The 21,274-nt window shown below is 39.4% G+C and overlaps 1 protein-coding gene across 8 annotated transcripts in view; it reads right to left on the minus strand.

Annotated features, from left to right (window-relative positions):
• Positions 1-21,274, minus strand: part of PLEKHA5 (pleckstrin homology domain containing A5) — a 156,726-nt gene that overhangs the window by 66,230 nt on the left and 69,222 nt on the right. The window lies entirely within an intron of this gene.

The following is a 21,274-nucleotide window of genomic DNA, read 5'->3' on the forward strand; positions in this document are numbered from 1 at the left end:
CTTCGAAAGAGAGAGAAAGAAAACTTATTAGGCAATAAGTTTTGATTTTCCAGCTCAGTTATGTAAATCCAGTACATCAAATGTATCAGTTCAGTGAAAACAATTAAGAATATTTCATTATGGCATATAACAATGTAAGTGTACACAGTCACAAATGCATATATATATGTACACACACACAAAGAATAAGGATGAGAACTAGTATTGGAAGAATCTCCACTGGCACTGGGTTGGCAACCATTCTGAATTATAAAAACAATAAAAGTGGTTTTAGTTCATATATGAACATAGATAATTCACTTCAGCTATGACTTTATGTATTCATTAATAGGGTTTCAGCTGGTTAGAGACAAGTTGAACATGAGACATATCTAACTGCTCTGTAAAGATAAAACCCTACTGTTAAAGCAACTGTCTTCATCCTCAGGACGTGAAGACACCAGTTTCAAATGTCCAATATTACAGATAAATGCCCGGTGACTGGAAAAAGAGTGAGGGGTTGTAATCACAGTTCTACTTTTGCAGACCTGACTTTTTAATTCAGGTTGCTGCTCAGAAGTGTCCTCCAGATGCTGGGAGGCTGAGCTTCATCTCCAGCAGCACAAAAATGCTCCCCTTGCATTATCTCATTCCCCTGAACTGGAGATCCTGATTGAGCACAGCAGCTCCTGCAGCTTGAAGAAATTGCCCAAATTCAACAACTACCAGCTGCTGCCACACAGGAAAGAAATGCCTGGGCTTGAGTCCTCCAGCCTGTGAAGGGAAGAAGGGAACGGCAGGGCTGGGTCTGGGCTCCTCAGAGCAAGAAGGACAAGGAACTGCTGGGGAAAGTTCAGCACGGGGCTGTGGGGATGATGAGGGGACTGCAGCATCTCTCCTGGGAGGAAAGGCTGGCAAAGCTGGGCCTGTTTAGCCTGGAGAAAAGATGATTGAGAGGGATCTTATCAGTGCATCCAGATGTCTGAAGGGTGAGTGACAAGAGCCCAGTGCCAGAGTAGGGGGCACAAACTGAAACACAGCCAGCTCCACCTGAACGTGAGCCAAAAGCACTGAGCACTGGAACAGGCTGCCCAGAGAGGCTGGGGAATCTCCTCTGGGGAGATTCAAACCTGCCTGGCCACCACCTGTGTCTCCTGCTCTGGGTGAGCCTGCCTGAGCAGAAGGGTTGGACTAGAAGATCTCCAGAGTAACTTCATCCTTAAGACCTACTTCTTTTCTGCCTATTCATTTAGCCATCTGAATTTTCAAGCACTTTGAAGCACAGCTCATCTCATGAATGTCACGCTTTCCATCCTTCCTGCTTCATAAAAACAACCTGAATTAACAAGACTATCTTAATATTCTCCACTTTTAAACTAAAATTCTTTGGATCATAACAATTTGCAATTATACAGCATTATTGATTAAAAGTTGCCTCCGAACAAAAGCATATAAAAAAATCTACATTATTTTCATGGTGAATGAATGGAAAAGCCTTCACAGAGTGCAAGATTAGAAAGACAGCCCAATTCTTTGCACTTCCTCTACTGGGATTTTAGAAACCTACTAATGCCTAAATGGAGAGACCATGTTACAGCGCTTAATGATGAGCTGGCAATTGCCAGTGCTTTATCTTTGTTCTGAGTTCAGCAGATTTCTAAGTTTAGCCCCTGAAGGAGCTGTTGTTGCAGAAATGGATCAATTACAACGAGGAGACAGGAAAGAGGACAGTCTGTGCCATTCCCAAATGCCCTGGTCATACAATGCCTCTCAAGGAAATCAGCCCAGATTAATGAGATTTCAGGTTCAAAACATCCCTGAGGAAGTATCCAGGTTTCTTTGGTTGGTTTTTTTTTTCTTTTGTGAGTCCTATTTTCTTCCTTTCCAAAACATTTTTTCCCCCTCTGACATGTCAAACACTCTCACACCAAACTGAAAAAAAACCCAAACCAACAAACGATGGAGATGAGCTGTCCAAAACACTTTGCCAAAACGTTGCCTTCTTGTTTGCATTAAACCTTGACAGGTGACTGTCAGCTGCATCCATAAATGTGGAAATAAGTGGATCAGGACTTCTGCTCAGGGACCAGAAATGCTCAGGTCCACCCAAGAGGAGGCACATCCCATGTTTTGTGTGAGTGCACATCACTGATGATACAGAAGAGGCAACACCCAAGGACTGCAGAGGGGAAACCACACAAAACCAGGGGGGAAAGGAGGGAGAGGGCAGAAAATCAGAGAGGAGAGGAGAGCAGAGGAAGCAATACTCAACAACATTTTGCTTCAGGTTTGAGTCACATATCAAGTCAGCATCCAAAAGCACCAAAAAAATCCTTGAACAAAACACAGTTTTCCCCACTAGTCACACAGATGTTGAGATGTATGGGAGGTAGCTGAGATTACATAGAAAAGGCAGAAAACATATCACGGACATGAGCCATGCTCCTGAGGATTGTACAGCACTTTCTTCTAGACCTGAATAGTCACTTCCTTCTAAAAGAGTAAAGCAAAGGGAAAACAGGCTTTTCCCCCCTTCCAGACAAAGGGAAAACAGGCTTTTTCCCTCTTCAGCTTAAACACAAGTGAAATCTCATGGGTGAACACTGGAAATTCAGCTTGTGCAACTAAGAGTGATGACTGTAAATATGTCTAACTGCATGAACAGATTTTAAATACTTCCATTTGAAAACTTTTTCATTACTCATCTAATTACCGCATTTTTGGCAGTATTTTACCTGGAATTTTGACAAGGCTCCTCAAAATCCTTGTGCAAGGTGTAGTGAAGCTTGATAATTATTGTCATAACCCTCCCACATAACAGAAGGTTAAGGCATTTGTTTCAAACTCTATCTTGCACAGCACAGAGAGTTTAATTCAAACCAAGCTACAGCTTGATATTCACAATCTTCAGCATCCAATTTAGACACTTGTTCAGTTATCCATAAATTCCTAGCTACACAGAGAATTTCATTTATTGTACTACAATAATCTATATATCATCAATAAATCTCAGGGAAAATAAAGCAAAAACCTAATTTATTTATTGAGAACTCTAATTTCAACTTTATACCAAGTCCAATGTGTAATTCAGAGTTTCAGCCTTGCATATTTATGTGTATGTACTTTATTATGTGGAAAGAGAGTGATCCACTTTGACACAGCCAGTGTGTTACTTTTCCCTTATGCAGAGGTGCATCCTCTTCCTTCTCCTTCCAGTTCTTCCCATGTTTTGAGAACACAGGACAACTACACACCAAAGTCTTTTGCACATTTTCTTAAATGACCCGTACTATTTTAGGATCTGTATTAATGGCATGCTAAAGACTAGAGACAAAGACAGGAAAAAATTCCCTGTGTATTTCATTACTATTCATGAACATATTCTCCAGACTTGGGATGTGGCACAAACTATTACTCATTAATATTTGCTACTGGAATGTGCTGGGCTCCAGAAATCCACACTAAGATGACATGAGAGAAGCAATTCAATGCAAATAAAGCATAATTCTTGCATGTATCAAGATAATATTCTGTGCTTGATTCCAGCAATGGTTTTATACCTGCCATGAAAGAATCAAAACCAAACTAAAGCAAACCAACCATAAATGTGAAAACTAGCAACCCTAACCACACCAAAATAGCCTCACCTGGGTAGAAATTCCATTTTTAGCTATCTCAGTGCAAGACAACTGGTACCAACCTAACAGCACCAATTTGACCCCTTTTCTCCAGAATTTTCAAACTTTGCAATCCTTTCCTCTGAAAGCTGCAAGCTTTGGCATCATTTGTAAGATAGCTTAGTTCTGGCACATGGACAAACCCCCAGAGCAAAAGGATTTGTCCTGTTCAGGTTAGAAATGACAGCAACCTTGAATTTGAGTCACATTATTTGCCTCCTTATCTACTCTCTCTCTCCTTTCCATCCTTTGAGACTCTTAATGTCTTTAGAAGACAGGATTATTTTACTTATTTTCTAGACATGGTGAAAAAAAAAACTTTGTTGTGCAGTTTTAATTACTCACTAAATGTACAGTCAACAGCAATCTTTCTGTTAGTTTAATGTGATCCAGGGACTACTAAAAAAAAAAAAAAGCCCTCAAATATATCATTCAGAGATATTATTCTATTTGTAAGCAGCAACTAAGCATATCATTCCAGGTGCAGAGCTTGCCAACACAAGTCCTTCAGAAGCAGTTTCTTTGTTTTCTACCTTGTGTTTTCAGGACTGCTGACCCAAAATGCTGTGCACCAATGTTTTGTTCTAACACATGATACAAAAGTCAGCCAAATCAAAACTCTGATCAGTTTTGCCATTTTGAAGTCACTATCATCTTTGTCAGTATACTGCAAAGGAAATTAACTCAGATAACTGCAGCTGGAATGGAAAAGGAGATATGTAATCCAGTAGTACAGTTAAAATGAAGGGTTAGACCATTTTTCCTCTGGAACAAAACAGTTCACTCCAAAGTGGCAACAAAGATCAAAGGAAACAGTTGGTTTGGGGTCTCTCCATTGAATGATTTGGTTGAGCTCCCTGTCCTCTTAAAAAAAAAATAAAAAGAGCTGGGCCAGAACTCCCAAAGACATCTGGTTTTCTCCCACTCAAATTAAAGCTGGATGCCACTTCAAAGCTTCTCTCATGCCCTTTCTTTGCAGCCTTTATTTATGTGTTCCTCAGTGCTAAGGACTTCTCATTTGCTTATTGTCAATGTGGCCATCAAAGCAAAGGCTGAATACAAATAAATCACAAACCAGGACACAGCTTTTAAGAGGCCTCCACATCCTTAATTTAGAAACACTGTTCCTTTTGACAAATGAGCCCTGAAGAACACATTTCAGAAGAATGCTGCACCAAATACCTGCTTCCTAACATTTATTCCTAACATTTATTCTATGTCTTGAGATTCACAGGCTGGCAATCTAATCTCTATTACGGATACATACAATCCCTATATAGCACAAACATGCTGAGACATATTTCTTATGAGAAGCAGTTTTATGCATTTTTCATGACAAAATACTTGAAAAGACGACAATTAAGGTAAGAAGACCAAGATTACCAGAGCAATAAAGTCATTCTCTCTGCATTCATGCTGAACTTCTGCACTGATATTTAAAGGTAAGGTTCAACTGGAAACCAACATAAGACAAGTCTAGGGCAGATTTGTTTGGCTTCTGTGAATGAAAACCTTCATTCCTCACCTGGGCTGGTGGGGTTGAATCAAATCAGCCATTTCTACGTTGTGTGCTTGCTTTGTAGCATAAGAATGTCTCATTTCTAACAGCAATAAATGCAGTTATAGTTACCTAACCAAGAGGTGTCTGAACTTGGAAAAAAATTAAGTAAATGCAGTCCCTTCACAAGAGCAAGCAAGGACGTGGTCTGTGGCTATGCTGCCACTTCTATTTTACTACATCTGTAATGCCACATTTTACAGCAAAGAGCAAATGCAAGCACTTTTTTACCAGTGCTATCATACCCTAGAATTACACGAGTCTTTTTTCAATTAAGGTTTTTCAACAACAAGTTTGGAAAGGGGGCTGCATGGCTCCACAGAGAAACATCTGAGTGTGGTAACTAAACATCAGGGAGCCCAGGAGAAGTGGGAGTGAAGAGACAGCCAGTCCCAAAGTGCTGACAGACCTGTAACACGCCCCATACGCTGCTGAGAACAAAGTGTTGGTGACCCTTTGTGTGGGCACACGCTTTTGGGAATGTGCAGACAAAATTCTCCTGTTTTCTTGGCAGACAATGTAACACCTAAACTGTAGTTCCTGCTGCCACCATTTTTCTGGGCTGCTCTGAGTTTATTTTTTCAGGCAACCTGCCAGTTCTGCAGACTTTCCTTTTAAGTCCTCCTCAGCTACAGTTATAGCAGCTTTGGTATCTTTGCTGTTGCTGTAGCGGAAAGCATCTGGACATTTCTATACAGCTGACTGTAGTCCAGCTTTTAATTTTATTTTCCAAAAGATTAAGCACTGCTGCCCCAAAATTATAAGCCTTCCTCTCAATGGGACCATTCTAAACCCACACTCATATTCTAGTGAAAATATCCATATGAAAACAGCCTTTTCTCACCTGAGCAGATATGATTATCATGCTCTCATGACATATTTCCAACATAAAACTAAGTTTATGTAAGCAAGAGCAAACACTTTAAAAAACCCAACTATTTCAGAATACTAGGATGAAATACTTGCTAAAACAGCATGCACTCTATTACAGATTGAGAAGGTTTTAATAAAAAACTCCTCTTGCTAATCAAATGCTCCGCTGTCAGGAAAAGTTACTGTTTTGAGAGTTCCCAGAACTTTGTGGAAGGTGTCTTTCATTCTGTAGGTAACATATCTGGGAATCTGTAAATACTGAGGCTCAGTAAGGGCCACAAGCCATTGTGGTAATTAGTGAGATACACCTGCCATATGTCATCAATTTATGCAACATTTCATTATATTTTAAGCCCTAGGCACAGGGTCTGACACAGTACCCTGATATCAGCACTGAAGAAGAAAATGTTCAATTCTGTAAGCATTACTCTGTAGTAAAAATAACTAAGACTCTGTTTGCTATCTGAGGTAGAGTTTAGGAGAACATTGAAGTGGGTTTTAGAAGGCAGACCTGTCTGCAAGCCTCAGACTTGGAATCCCATGATCCTTCAATGGTTAACTCCCTGGGGGATTCCAAGAACTAGAGTAACGATTCTGAAGTGAAATCCCATAATTTTCTGAAGAGAACCAGGGTTTGGAGCAGCATGGTCCAGCAGGTGGTTTGAGGAGCAGAAACACCACTGGATTCTCCAGTCTGGCTGCTGCTGCCTCTTCCTGCTGATGACAGGACACTCATCATCATCATCACCATCATCTCACCCTCTTCTCAGCCCCAGTGAGGCCATACCTGGAGTGCTGTGTCCAGTTGTGGGCTCCTCAGGACAACAGAGATGTGGAGCTCCTGGAGGGGAGGGCCTTGGGGATGGTGGGGAGACTGCAGCATCTCTCAGGAGCAAAGGCTGAGGGAGCTGGGGCTGCTCAGCCCTGAGAAGAGACCTCATCCCTGTCTGTCCCTGCCTTCAGGGAGGGCTCAGAGCAGGGACTGTGAGGCCCAGCAATGGTGGCACAACAGGAATGGGCAGGAACTGATGTCCAGGTTCCACTTAACATGTGGAAGAACTTCCACTCTGTGGGCTGCGCCCACCAAGACTGCCCAGGGAGGTCATCTGCCTCTCTGGAGATGTTCCAGAACCATCTGCACACACTGCTGTGCCCTGTGCTCTGGGGTGACCCTGCCTGGGCAGGGAGGTGGCTCCAGATGCCCACTGTGGTGCCTTCCAGCCTGGCACTCTGTGGAGACTGACAGCAGATGGCTGAGCAGCTGATGTTTTCCAAAATCTTGCTTCCCTGGTGCAGCAGGGACACTACAGCCTCTCCTGAAGAGGTAGAGAGGGTAGAACAAGTAAAAGCTAACTTGTAGAGAGGGCAACAAAAAGCCACGTTCAATTAAAAAAAAACCCAGAAAAACAACCAACCCAAAAAAAAAAAAAAAAAACCAACCCCAAAATAAACAAACAAACATGCCCCCAAAACAAAGAATGCAAACAAAAAAACCCTGTTCCAATACAAAGAAAAAGCTGTCTTTGCTGCTGAAGTTTCACCACTCAGATTAGCACACTAATAAATTGGGACATTTCATTAATAGGGGTTAATGAGAAACCACTAATTGGCGTTTTATTACATATAAAATATTAGAGATTTTCAGAACAAGCAATGAACCTGACTTGAATTTACAAGGGATAAACAAATCACAGATTACATGAGCACAACTGTACAACACTACCAGAAGAAATTCATCACACCAAGTAAGTTAGAGATAATTGAGCTCTCTTAGTCACCCCCTCTAAAACTACAAGCATCAAATTCAGTAAAAACTTTCAGCAAATGCTTTCATAGCTACATAGCAACTTTTACTCTTTTCTAAGCTCACTAGACAGAAAATGATCTTCACCACATTCCACTAAGTTCAGTGATGCAAGCCCTGGCCTATTTCATTTATTAAAAGCCTAAGTGAGATGTGCTCTTGACCAAGTATTAGAAATAGAAGTAGGATTTCAAAAAGCACTTCTGATTTATGCTTTTATTCACTGTATGAAAATTAGAGATATTATACAAGAGAAGGCAACTTTAATAGCAATTCCTCTTAGCAATTTTAACCTGTTTTTCAATAATTGTATTTTGAAAAAAAAGCTAAAAATACTTCTAAGAAAAGTGAATGCAGACAATTTAAGCAGTGTAATACCTATTGATATGGAAACAGTTGTGCATTTGTTCAACAAACTCTTCCTATGGACCTGCAAAAAAGTAAAGTTCCCGAATTTACTGAGTTACAAATCCAACAGATTTGTAACTCAATAAAATAGAAAAAATAAAATTAGGAAAAAATAGAAAATAAAAAATGAAATTAATAAAAATAGAAACAATGCATAATTTCAGTGAATTTCTACCTGAAATTCAACAACAGAATTTCATCAGACATTTGGTAAAAACACAGTGTTGCTTTGCAAATCTCTCTAAGCACATTGGGATCAAAACCCTAATATTCATTAACAGAAGTAGTTCAATACCTTATTTATCTTAAATTTTCTACCTTTGGTGACATTTCTAACTGGTAGGATTTATCATCACTCAAACTTGTTTGCTTTCTTGATTTGTTTTTTGTTTTTTTTTTAGTATGAATGGTGGTGAATGGTGGGTTGCTTTGGTTTTTTTGCACTTGGTGTTTTCTTAAGATTGTGTAAATCACACTAATTTTTTAATCATCTAAGCCAAGGTTATATAGAAGTTTAGCAACATTGCACTGCCTCCAGACAGCTACACAACTTCCATTTCTTGACCACTTCAGATACCTGAGAATTGGCATTGTCACCACACAATCACACCTCTGGTAAACAGCCATTTTTATTCAATAAAACCACATTTCTATTAGTAACTCAGCAGAAGTTCTAAAAGAAAACCATGTTTATCAAGCACTGATATCAGAATACACCAGGTTGTAACAAGACCCTTCCTAAGTCTGCTGAGAGAGAAAAACAGTCTGGCAAACTTCTGCCAAGTCACTGTCATCTGGGAAATGATTAGAAATCTTTCTTTTAGCAATCTGAGAGAAGAAAACAGCTGAGATGTTGGTGCACCCAGTTGTCTATCAGTTGTGACTGTGGTACCTATTCAGACACATCCTGTATTTCAAGTTGTCCCTCCCAATAGATCCCATTGTGCAAGAAATAAGCACCAAGACTGAAATTTATAAAAATAATTATTTTATAAATAAACAGTCATCGCTAAGGCTTTAATCACTGGCCTTCTTAAAGCCATTGTGAGGATTTAATTGAATAATCTTGGTGGTCCACTGATAGAGCATATGCAAATATGTGCAGCAGGCCCCAGAGGATAATTAATTGAAGCTTACACCATGTGTGGGCCTGCATTCATCTCAGACAAAAGAGTACAAACCCCATTAAAAATATTCATTGCCTGTGACGTGAAGTTCAAGCCCAGAGACACTGGGGGCACACAGTGCGGCACTGAGCTGGAACGCTGAACGTGTCACTCGTCATCCCCAAGGTCCCAGCTGAGCCTCGCTGAGCTCTCCTTCCTTTCAGTTCATTTGAGTGCAGCTTCAGGAGCTGATCATCTCAGAAAAACAACAGTATTATTGCTTTAGAACAGCAGCAAGTTGTTCTACACGTCTCCAAAAGACTAAAAACGTCAGCAGCAAATAAAATTGGTTTGGGATTTGTTTGACATCACAAGTAGATCAGAAATTATCTCAGGATTTCCTCAGAACCCTTACAACCTTTAAAGCAGACCTTACACTGTTTTCTTGGAACATCCACACCTAATGCTCATTTGCTCCTAAACCAGACTAACAATCCTGGTGCCCATAGAACGTATTTTAATTTACAGGTGTGGACACCAATCAGGCTTGTGGGGGAGCTTTGAGAACTAATCTAACTGCAGTGGGCCCACACATCCCCTCTTTTATTTAAGTCATCATTGCCTATTACTCACCTTGTTAACTTCAAGTATTTATAAAAAGTAGGCAGGCATTGACTGCTTTTGAGGAAAAAAATATACTGCTTTTCAGGAAAAGCATCCTTACATTATCCACAGAAAAACACCAGAGAGTATCATACTTTGATGTGGCACTCTCACAACTTAGAACATCAACACAAGTCCTTATCAGGCAGAGAATGTCAGCCCAGATGGACCCACCCATGTACTAAGTATCCATAATAAAAGTTATTTTGAGAAAATGAATTGACTTTTAGAACCAGTCTACCTAACAAATAGCAAAAAAACACAAGTCAATCTAAATACACTAAAAGATTAAATCCTATTTCCTTAAGTAATATTTTCATTCTTAACCCATCTCGATGCCAAGTTTCTTATAAAATAAATGAAAACCACAATTTCGACAGATGTTTGAAGAGGCAGCAACACCAATACACACTATCAGGTAAGGAAGCATAGCAGATGAAGAGTAACCCTTCCTCTCTAATTAAAGTAATTTGGCCTTTTAAAATTAAGGACAAAAATCTGTATAATGGGTAAACACAAATTAATTATTTCAAGTGCTATAATAAATACACTAGAAAAAAAAAACCAAACAGATTTGTTTTTTAGAATGGCTTCATGTCAGGTGTTTTAAAAGGTGACTTGGCCAAAGTAAGTACCACAAGAAAAACAGCATTTAGGTAGCAGGATATATCATCATTCAATTTACAGATGAGATTTCAGAACCCCATCTGATCAAGAGTTTACGTCTGCCACCCACTGCTTATATGCAGACTGTCAATCACTTTGATGCCTGCTGGTCTCATATAATCAAACTTGGCTCTAGAAGTCCAGAAATTTCCATTTGACAAAAAGTATTTCTTGGCTGCCTCCCCTTGTATTTTCACATCTTCGATTTCAACACCTACACAGATTGATCTGCATTATCCTTTTACCTCATAAATGCAGAGGAACAACTACACTTTATTTACAAAGTGAACTGTCAGCACATTTGACAGCTCTGCAGGAAAATATCCAGCAAAAAACCATTATAATTCAGCAGTCCCCTAGTTTTACATCCTGACTCTCACAACTGTATCCTTGCCTCACAATACAACAGAAATAACAATTAATATTTATTAAAGACTTTTGCTGACCCAGCAACACATTGTGCTTCAGCAAATGGCACACCAGGTTGTTCCTTACAAGGTTGAACTGCAGCAGCAGAGAAAACGACAGGACAAGACCTCTTGAACAGACATGATGCCTCCAATGACCTTCTATTAAATTCATACCTCAGTGACAGACAGAGTCTGGGAGCTGGTTTTCTTTCTCAGGTGGTTTTTTCAAGCTTAGGGTACAGCAAAGTGACACCAAACTGGCTTTTTTCACAACAGCTGACTATTGTGTAAGAACATCCTTACCCTCAAGCACACAAAAGTGACTTTTTAAATGTGTTTTAAATATTTTTAATGTGAGAGCAGTTCATCTGTATGACATTTCTAAGAGTGAAGCTATATGACAATGAAAAATATCCTGGTGAAGAATCAGTTCATTCAGAAACTCCTTATGGGAAGTGAAAATCAGTTTATTTCATTTGTGTCAGAGCAAGAGGTCAGGGACAGAAGAACATTGGGATCACACTCAATGTCAGTCATTTCATGGGATTTTAAAATGGGAAAGAAAACCCCATAGAAAACACCCTCTGTATTGGGTGGGAACATTAGTTTTTATAGACTTCTTTAGGAACTTGTGTAAGTTTTTCTTATATTGAATCTGGCTTTGGAAACACTTTTAAAGGACTAGTAAAATTGTATCCAAAGAAGTCAAATTAACTGCTTTTTACCATATGGAGTATTACTCAGTTCTCCTCTTACCAGCAGAAAACATGAACATAAGGAAGAGATTTGCAAGGCAGGGAATATTCCTATGAAACCCAGAAGTGAAAACTCCTTCCCCCACCTTTTTTCTTTCTGGATTACACATTGTATCAGTAAAGCAGATTTTAGGCTGCATTTCAAGACTATAAAACAAGGGATTTGTAAAGAAATATGTTTTTACAGCATCTCTCACCTTATATCCTCTTTGCAGAATCAGCAACTTTAGAGATGTTCCAGATCTACAAAGTAACTATGCTATGCAGAATTTTTACAGCTCTCCAGCTACTCAGTACAGTTCTACTTGTTATGTACCTTCTGACATGCAGTTGTTTCTGCATGGTTTTCTTCTGGCATGCCATATCTTGCATATTTTTATGGGGATCCAGCCTCCAAATTTGGGTACTCCTCTTCCTAACTCAAAGCGTGGCAAGTTTGGAGATGTGCTTATTGCCAGCAGGTTTGGAGTAGCACAATACTTTAGAACTGGCACAAAGAGGAAAAAAATCCAACACACCTGGTCATTCCTGGCTGAAAATACCAGTAGTTACTTGTTTCTTTACTTTAAATCCAGATTTCTGTGCCCATTGGAGCTCCAGGCACCACAGACCTCATGGAGCAGCAGTCACAGACCATGTTTAACTCTTTATGAGCCTGGTTTTGTGCATCCTGCTCTGATGAATGTGGCAATGAAATCTCTGGAACAGGCTACTGGCTAGAGTTGTATGGACAACAATGTTACTCTTCAATGGTGGACATCACAGTAAGAATCCCTTTAAGACAGAGCCTTTGAAGGTATTTTTGAATATTATTCTCCTCAGATGCAATTTGGATCTCATAAAGCAATGAATTTTAACAGCATAAACTGGGAGAGGGGGGAAAAAAAAAAATCAGTTCACCAGCAATTTCTCATTCCACATGAAGAATGGGGACTTAAGTAAGTTTTGCATGTTGAAAACAAACTGTCACTTGGAGAACTCTTCCATGGAGTAGGAATTTAGAGAGTTTGGCCTTTCTGCTGCCTTGGGCTGGGAGGTTTCCCATGCCTGCTGTTTGTAGGGTTGCTAACACCCAGCACACTCCTGATCCATGCCTGCCTCAGGCAGGGCTCTGAGGATGCTCTGCCAATGATGAGTCAGCAAAAAAACATCTGCCATGGTCTCCTCCCTCCTCATGCCCTTCTCCTGGAGATAATTAAGGCAGAACCACCCAAACCAAACAATCCAGCCTACTCTATATGTTTTAAAGGAACAGAAAATGCACAAGCCAGAATACACATTGGTCAAACAACTTGAGAAAAAATTTATTTTCACTTTTGTTTGGAGAGTTCCAACCCTGGAATGACTGGCATTGCCTCATAAATTTTTAATGATTTAATGCCAAGCTAAAAGCTTGATTTCATAATATTTTATGTTATAAAGGCAAACATGGTCTTTAAGTGTTTTCAGTGTTTTGCAAAAAAAGAACATTCTGGAAAGTGAAAACAGATCAATGTATGACGAAAATAAAAAAATGTTAAGTTCAAGCAATGAATTCATCAGCTTCCCCAAAATCAAGTATGAACAAGCCAACAGTGCCTTGCCATGAATGTTGTTCATATTTTTCCTCATTAGGCAGAAGGTATTTTGAGGTAAAGACTTTGTTCCATGATCATGGCTCTAAACCACTTCACTGCTCAGGTGAAATCAGAAATTTATCCCTTCCCTCTCCGCCTCCCAAAATAAACACCACACTTTTAAGCTTTTGAAAATTTTTTGCTGCATGACAGCTTTCACTTGTTTACTGCAAAAAATTTGTTTCTATGGCGAGGTAAGTGAATCTGCAGATGACTCTGAATGTTCACACCTGGTGTTCCAGTAGGGATCATATTATTTAGATGAAACAGGAGTTTCAATACCAGAAGAACCACGTGTAACCCCCTTTCACCAGTAAAACAGCAGACTGATACACCTGGCTCAATTTAGAGGCAAAGCCAGAAGTTTCTTTCAGTCTTGCAGTTCAGTGACACACAGCTTTAAATACATCAATATATTCCTCTGCTAGCTTATGTTAGGTAACCACATATTTAAATCAAGATATGCTTTAAGGTTTTAAAAAAATTGCTCATATTTAAACTGTATCCTTTTCTCCTTTAAAAAAACCAAAAAACAACAACCCAAATCCTGCAAGAAGATGGGAAACTTATGAGCTAGAATGTGACTCCTATGGGTTGGAAAAATGAACTGGAAAATTCCAGCTATCACCATACCATTGAATGGAACTATGGCTCCATTCAGTTAACCAACAAACCCAGAAAGTTTCATACTAGCAGCCATGATCAAGCTAACATATGCAGTAAGCATTTCTAGACCTATACTTAAGAAAGGCCCCTCATTCCATTCCCTTTTCCTTTCTGGAAACAATTTAGGCACATTATTATGAGCTTAACTGATTAACTTAAATGCATAGCTACATGGGGTTTTTTTGCTGAAGAAAAGCAGCAAATTAGAAGTTTATGTACAATCCTAAATTCCTGTCAACAGAACAGCACAACAGCAATTTATGCCATTCAATCTATACAATTCCAAACCTAAAATGCTACCAGCACTTCATTTTTGTGCATAGCCTCTGTATTTATTTCCACCTAATAGTACATTCAGTATACCAAAAAGCACAGCACACTTGAAACATCTTTTAGGACATTTTGATATAACTGTCTATAAAAAACTATTGTGGCTAAGCCCAAATCATACTAAAAAAACCCAACAAAACAAACCAGTGATAAAACTTGCATTAAAATTTAAGTTATCAAGCTAAAGAGAAATATAAAAAAGGCGCCAAGTTGGTAAGATAAGCATCTCACTAAAATGAAACATTAAAATTTATCTAAATTCAACATTAGAATTTATTTGGGAACTAAAATGACACAGAAAATAGTTTTTCTATTCATGACAACAGAATTTAAAAAGCTTTTCCCAGGGCTCATTGTTTTTAGTTCTGGGTTGGGAGCCAAACCACCTACATGAAGAGTCAGAGCTACAAAGGAACTTCAATGCTAACAGTCATCTTCCAAATCACGTAAATCATAAATATTACATCAATTCTGCATCTGCAATACATCACCACCACACCACTGTACCACAAGAATTGCCAGTTGCTGCATTAATGAAATTACCCTAAGCACAGGTTTCTGGAAGCTGATGTATTACATCCACCCACAGCTCTGATTCAGACCATCCAAATTCTGTCTGGAATTATCTCCTGATGAAAATCAATACCTAACTTTTACTGAGATGAGTTGCAGTATTCCCCAGAATCTTCAAACAGATGAATAAGACTTTTTTTTTTGCATGTATTCATCCATCAAGACTTGTCATCTTTAAAGGAACACCAAAAGAAATCAAAACCAAAGTGACACAGCAAAACCCTGGGCTTCCCTTGCTAAATGCCTCTCTGGAGATAAATGTGCAGTAATTTTCTAGCTATAAAATATAAAACCTTCTCAAAATTGGAATCTGACAAGATTTCCAAGTGTCACAGGACTGCAGCACTTCTACAATTAGACATTTAACTGCCAGGGAAGAGAAAAGAAGACACACATTTTATATTTCTTCTGTCAAGAGAAAACAGTTACCATGAAGTGGAAACTGAAGTGGTTTTTAGTTATTTAAATCCCAAGCTGCAACCAGATACTGCTTTGTGGCTTGGCTGGTGTTTTTTTCCGAAGTATTTTTTTATGCTGACAGATTTTGCAGCTCATTATATGACATGAAACAAACACCCAGCTTTGCAGGTGATACACACACAGATATATACACCGACTGGAAATGTACCTGGTTTTCTGTTTTGTGCCTTCCGCAAGCCCCAAAATCACATTTGAAACCCAGCATCCAGTAACACTGCCATATGAGCTGCGTGTTAAATCAGGTACCTTACAAGTGTCTATTTGGAAAGTACTTCCCATCCAGCACTGCAAGCTAATTAAAAAAGCTCAAATTCTGGTTACACTCAATCTCTATGACATGATTTAGCAGAGAAGCATGTCTAAATAAAAATCTTGGAAGCAAGACACAGTTACAGTAAGTAATAAACACAACCTCTACTCACAATTAGGCTTCTACTTAAAAATCTTAACTTGAACTCTACAAAGTTGTGTTCTGCTTTGCATATATATTGCGAGTTATTGAATGTTGGATTTTAAAAAAAATCTTTTAAAAAACATTTTTCCAAAGTGGGAGAAAATGCTTTATGTCTTAGGAAAAACAATCATTAAAATGTATAAGAATTACTCACCGGTCTCCAGAGACACGAATTCTTTAGCACAAGCTTGACACACAAAAGGAAAACAACAAGTAGGATGTGAGGGACGACCCTTTTCTCTTGGAAGCTGTTTCCCAGTGAGTGCTGCACAGCCCCGACCCAGAGGAAAAGCAACTCAGCTGTCAGGATTGCCAGACTCTGGGAAAGCTGATCCCAGAGTGATGTCACTTATTCCCGAAATGTTACTGCAGCTCCAAACTATTGACTCTCTCCTACCAATAAAATCTCTTCCTCCAGATGATGGAAAACAAAACGTTTAACTACAGGACTGAGTTTCAACAGGAGATAATGGTACAGATTTTAACTGCATATCTTGAGCTCAGACAAACTATTACAGTCAGAAAAAAGTGAGAAAAAAACCCAAAACACAAAAGAAGCTCCAGATGTTATCTAGATATACTCTTCTAATTATCTCTAACCTGACAAGGGTTTTCTTTCTGGCAGCAGTAGTCAGAAAACACTCCATGAGACAAAGGGGAAGAGCAAAGACTGGCACCACAGCACTGGGCATCTGTCTACAAAGCTCCAGCTAATTCGCTGAGAAGTTCTTGGGCTGGCAGAGTGGTCCTCGGCCAGGTCACCTTTCTCCCTTTTTTGACTTCTTTCCGCCTCAAGGTGTGCCCCACAAAGGAAGCTCAAGCCTCAGGATTTTGGCCAACTCCATTGGGAAACATTTTTTTGGATGGAAAGAAAAAAAAATAATAACGAGCAAAAACCCATAATGCTTGTGCACTAAACCCAGGAAGGTTTAATACTGAAATAGATGTATCCAAACTACTAATGCAGCATGTGAAGCTATAAATGCTGTGAAGAACACCACAGAAGGAAAGAAATTATCACAACAGGCACTGCAGGAAATTTCTGTACCGGTCAGAAAAACCAGGGACTAATACTCTACTTTGAAAACATAAAGCAAGAAGGAAATGAAGAACATGAATAAATAATTTGGTGCATAGAATTCACTTCTGCAATAGTAAAAATCAGAGTTGCAGCTGAAGGGATGTCTGGGGTCTTCTACAAAATCCCAAATTTTAGACTAGAGCACAGAGATTTCATATTAAAACCCTGAACAAAGATTATCTTCAAATTAGTGTCACACACATCTTTAAATATGACAGCCCACAGATTTCCAACAGTCCCGAGCCAACACCATCCTAAATTAGAGCTGGTTAGCAACCACCAGGGCACTGTGTGGGCAAGCACCACCCTCAGTCAACTGCACGGAGGGCAGTGCCAGCCTTTCTGCACAGAGAAGGCCTGGATTTTTGCACATTTATTACTGAAAATATGTGAGCCATAAAGAGACAAGTCTTGCAGAATAAAAAAAAAATGCCAATTCACAAGATAAATTGCTGCTTTTTAAAAAATGATCCCACACGTGCAAGATGAGAAATTCTAAGGAATGCATAAAGTAACGAAGTAGAGGGAACACAGAAGCCTTCAAAGCAAAGAAATGGCAACTCCGGTTAGAACAGCAGAAAACATTCCTCTGATAGCAATGGGAAAACACCCCAAAAGTGGCAGGCAGTCAGAAAAGGCTTTAAATGGGGATTGAAACCTCGATTTTCAGTGTGAGCAGCATCAAAAGCAGAAGCTGGGGGCAGAATGAACTAGAAATAAATGCAGGGTACAAGCTGCCATGGAAGGAACTGGTTAAAGAGGAGCAGCCAAGTGCTCAGCAGTGCCCAGGACACTCCTGCCAGATGCCTGCTCAGAGCTAAGGGGTGAGATCATCAAACCCTTCTGTGTCAGAAAAGGGCTGGCTCCAAAACCCACAAGTGCTAAACCCCGAAGGCAAGTGACCTATTTTGAAACAATTTCACCTGTCACACTTAGAATAGCAAAAATCTGGAGTGCAAAACCTGTAAAATGCTGTTTTCCGAAAAAGTATGGAATGTGAGACTTGAGCCAAGTATTAACAATGCAGAATGAGTTGGAAAATGTAAGAGTTTTACCATCAGTCTATGGTAATGCCAAGCCATGCACTGTATTTCAAAATGTGACTGGATGGATTCATAAATTCAAGTTCTATTAATCTGATAATTTTTAAAATTAATTTTTTCAGACTTAAATAAATAGAAATCACCATGGGTGCACTAAAATTGTGGTATTACACAGGCATGTGTTAAGTGGTCAATATTAGATATTGTGCCTCCTTTTCTTGCTTGGCACATTTAATTCACAACTTGAAGTTAGCAATCTTCTCTTCCTCTTTTTGATAGCATATGATAAATTTTATAGAAGTAATTAATCTCCTGTTAGTTCTGTGGCATTAAAGCCTCTCTTTGTAAGAGCTGTGCTATTTCCAGAAGAATCTGAATTTCATTAATAGCCTCCAGCCCTGAGTTCAGTGTTAAGACTTGATGAAGCATTAGCACATGACGGTGGAAGACAAAGATCTACCAGTTCTGAGAGACAGAAGCTTGCCAGAATGTAAGGGCTGATTTTGAAAGAGAAAATCTTCATATTTAATTACACCGACTTTCTGGTTTTGTCCAGTTTTGAATTTCATTTAAAAATTAGCTATTTCTGAAGGCCTTCAAGCTGAGATTGTAGTCAGTGCTGAAGCACCATAATTTTCAACAGAGCTTAACTTCCTAAAAATATAAGAGAGCTAAGACTAATTCTAATAGTCTAAATCAGAGTAGTACAACAGGACACACTTTGTCACTTCTGAACTAGAGACTTAAGTTCCACTTAACGTAATTTGCTATTTTCAGTAAGAAAAATTTTGGTTTTTTCAGCCAAACCAGCATAACTGAGCCCAAGGAACAGGGGAAAATAAAATTACTCTGGGCACATAGGTATAGACAACCACATGGCGATACTGCCAATATTTTTCACAGAATTTAGGGGTTTACATTCATGTCTAAGTTACTAACACCTTTACTAAGTTATTTTACTAAGGCCTTTAGACATTTGATTTAGGGAACATACTTCTGATTAGTTCAAGAGGCTGCCTTATGGACAGTCAGTGTAAATGCTATAATATACAAAACCCTTAGGTTAAAAACATGTCACATAGGAATGAGGCTCATGAAGCAATGTCACATGAACAAGACTCTGGGTGGTCATCGAATTCAACCTCATGCTCCGAAGTAACTCCAATGCCAGATCAGACTGCAAAGGCCCTTGTCCAGTTGAGTCTCAAAAATCTTCAAGAAAGACATGGAATCATTCTCTGCTCAAGAGGCTTGGGTTTTTTACTACTATTTTTATTTTAATCTGTTAGAATGTACTTTACTGCAGTTTATGACCATTGCTCTTTTCACAGTTCTGAAGAGAGTCTGTCTCATTTACAAAGTCCATGTAGTTAATGAAGGATGCAGTCAAGTCCCTGCTTTTGTCATTTCTTCAGGCCAAACACATTAATCTCCTTCAGCCTCTGGAGCAGAGAATGATTCCAAGTCTTTCTTGAAGACTTTTGAGACTCAACTGGACAAGGGCCTTTTCAATCTGATCTGGCACTGGATTTACCTCTGAGCCTGAGGTTGAACTTGATGACCACCAAGATTCTTGTTCATCTGACATTTCTGCATGAGCCTCACTCTGGTGTGAGGAACTGACTTGCTGATCAGTGACAAAATAGTTCCATCCCAGCAGCAACTCCAGTGAAGATTCTCTGCAAACAGCCACTGAATTGAAACTTTAAATTATTGACTGCGTATGGTGCAGTCCGTTCCTCACCATTCATCCCATCCATACCCCACGCTCAGACACCAAGGTACCATGTGAAGGTACATCAAAACCCTTGCTGAATTTATGTGGTTTCCACTGCTTTCCCCCTCCGTTGCAGAGGCAGTCACTGTAGGAGGCAGCCAGGTTGGTCAGGCAAGATTTTTCCTTGATATATCCATGCTGGCTGTTTCCAATTACCTTCCAGTCTTTCACATGCCTAGCAACAGTTTAAATGAGTTGCACATTAATATTCTCAGGGAAAGAGGTGAAGCTGACCAGTGTTTATTTCCCTGAATTCCCTCTCTTGCCATTTTTTTTTAAACACAGCAATGTTTGTCTATTTGCAGTCATCAGGGTTATCCATGTTGATAAAAATCACTCTTGTGGTGACATCTGTCAGCTCACTCAGCACCCTCAGCTGTTTATGCTCCTAGAATAAGAATCCATAGCTGTTCCAAGCATCAGTCAAAAAATAATTTTAACATGAATGTCATATTAAAAAAAAAAAAACCAAACCCAAAAAAACACCACAAAAAGCAACCTAGGAGGGGTAAGGGCCTTAAGGCAGCTTATATCTGTCAAAACAAAAAAAAAAGAAGAGGTGGAACAACAAATGACCCCATAGGAAACACATCACTGGTCCAGGTTGCTGGAATGCTCCAGGATCTGCTGGGAGCTGCCACCTGATATTTCCTCTGCATCCACAACCCTGCTGTAAATCTCTCTGAGAGCACTGAGGTGTCACCCAAACATTTCTTTAAGCTTGCTCTGCTTCATTTAAGCTCTATACAGCATGAGCAAAAACAATAATGAATTTGAAAGCAGGAATTTTGACTACTTGCTGTTGACAGTACAGACAGAACAAGTTATCCCAAAGGGAAAGCCCAACCTTGGCTTGCAACTGGAATGTCTTGTTCTGTCCCAAACATCAAAGAATTTAAAGACAGGTAATGGAAACTGCATGCAGCATGAACATTACCAGTCCAGCAATCTCAGCAGGCAAGGCAAGCCCTCAACAGCCCACAGGGCTCTTTTTTCCCAATTACATGACACACAAAGACACTAACAGAGAGCCTTAAATAAGCTTGGGAATAGCCAGGCAGTATTTAGAGTTGCAGTCATACTAGAATAACATGTTTATAGTTTATATGCAGCCTTTGATTCTATGCATTGGAAATGAAAAGAAGCAAAGTGAATGTTTCCTCCTTCCCAATGCTTTCAGAGGAAGAGAACAGCATTTTTAGATTTACTGCTGAAAGACCAAGATTAAAGCAAACGTCTGGGTAAAGAGTGCATTAATTTTACAAACATATATACATTTCTACAGCATCTTTTATTAAAGCAAACTGCACTCTCATGCTGCAGGAGCTGCCATTAGGCAACAGCTGAAACAAAAA

This window comes from Ammospiza caudacuta, chromosome 5, assembly GCF_027887145.1.
Source record: "Ammospiza caudacuta isolate bAmmCau1 chromosome 5, bAmmCau1.pri, whole genome shotgun sequence".
In the NCBI taxonomy this organism is placed as follows: Eukaryota; Metazoa; Chordata; class Aves; order Passeriformes; family Passerellidae; genus Ammospiza; species Ammospiza caudacuta.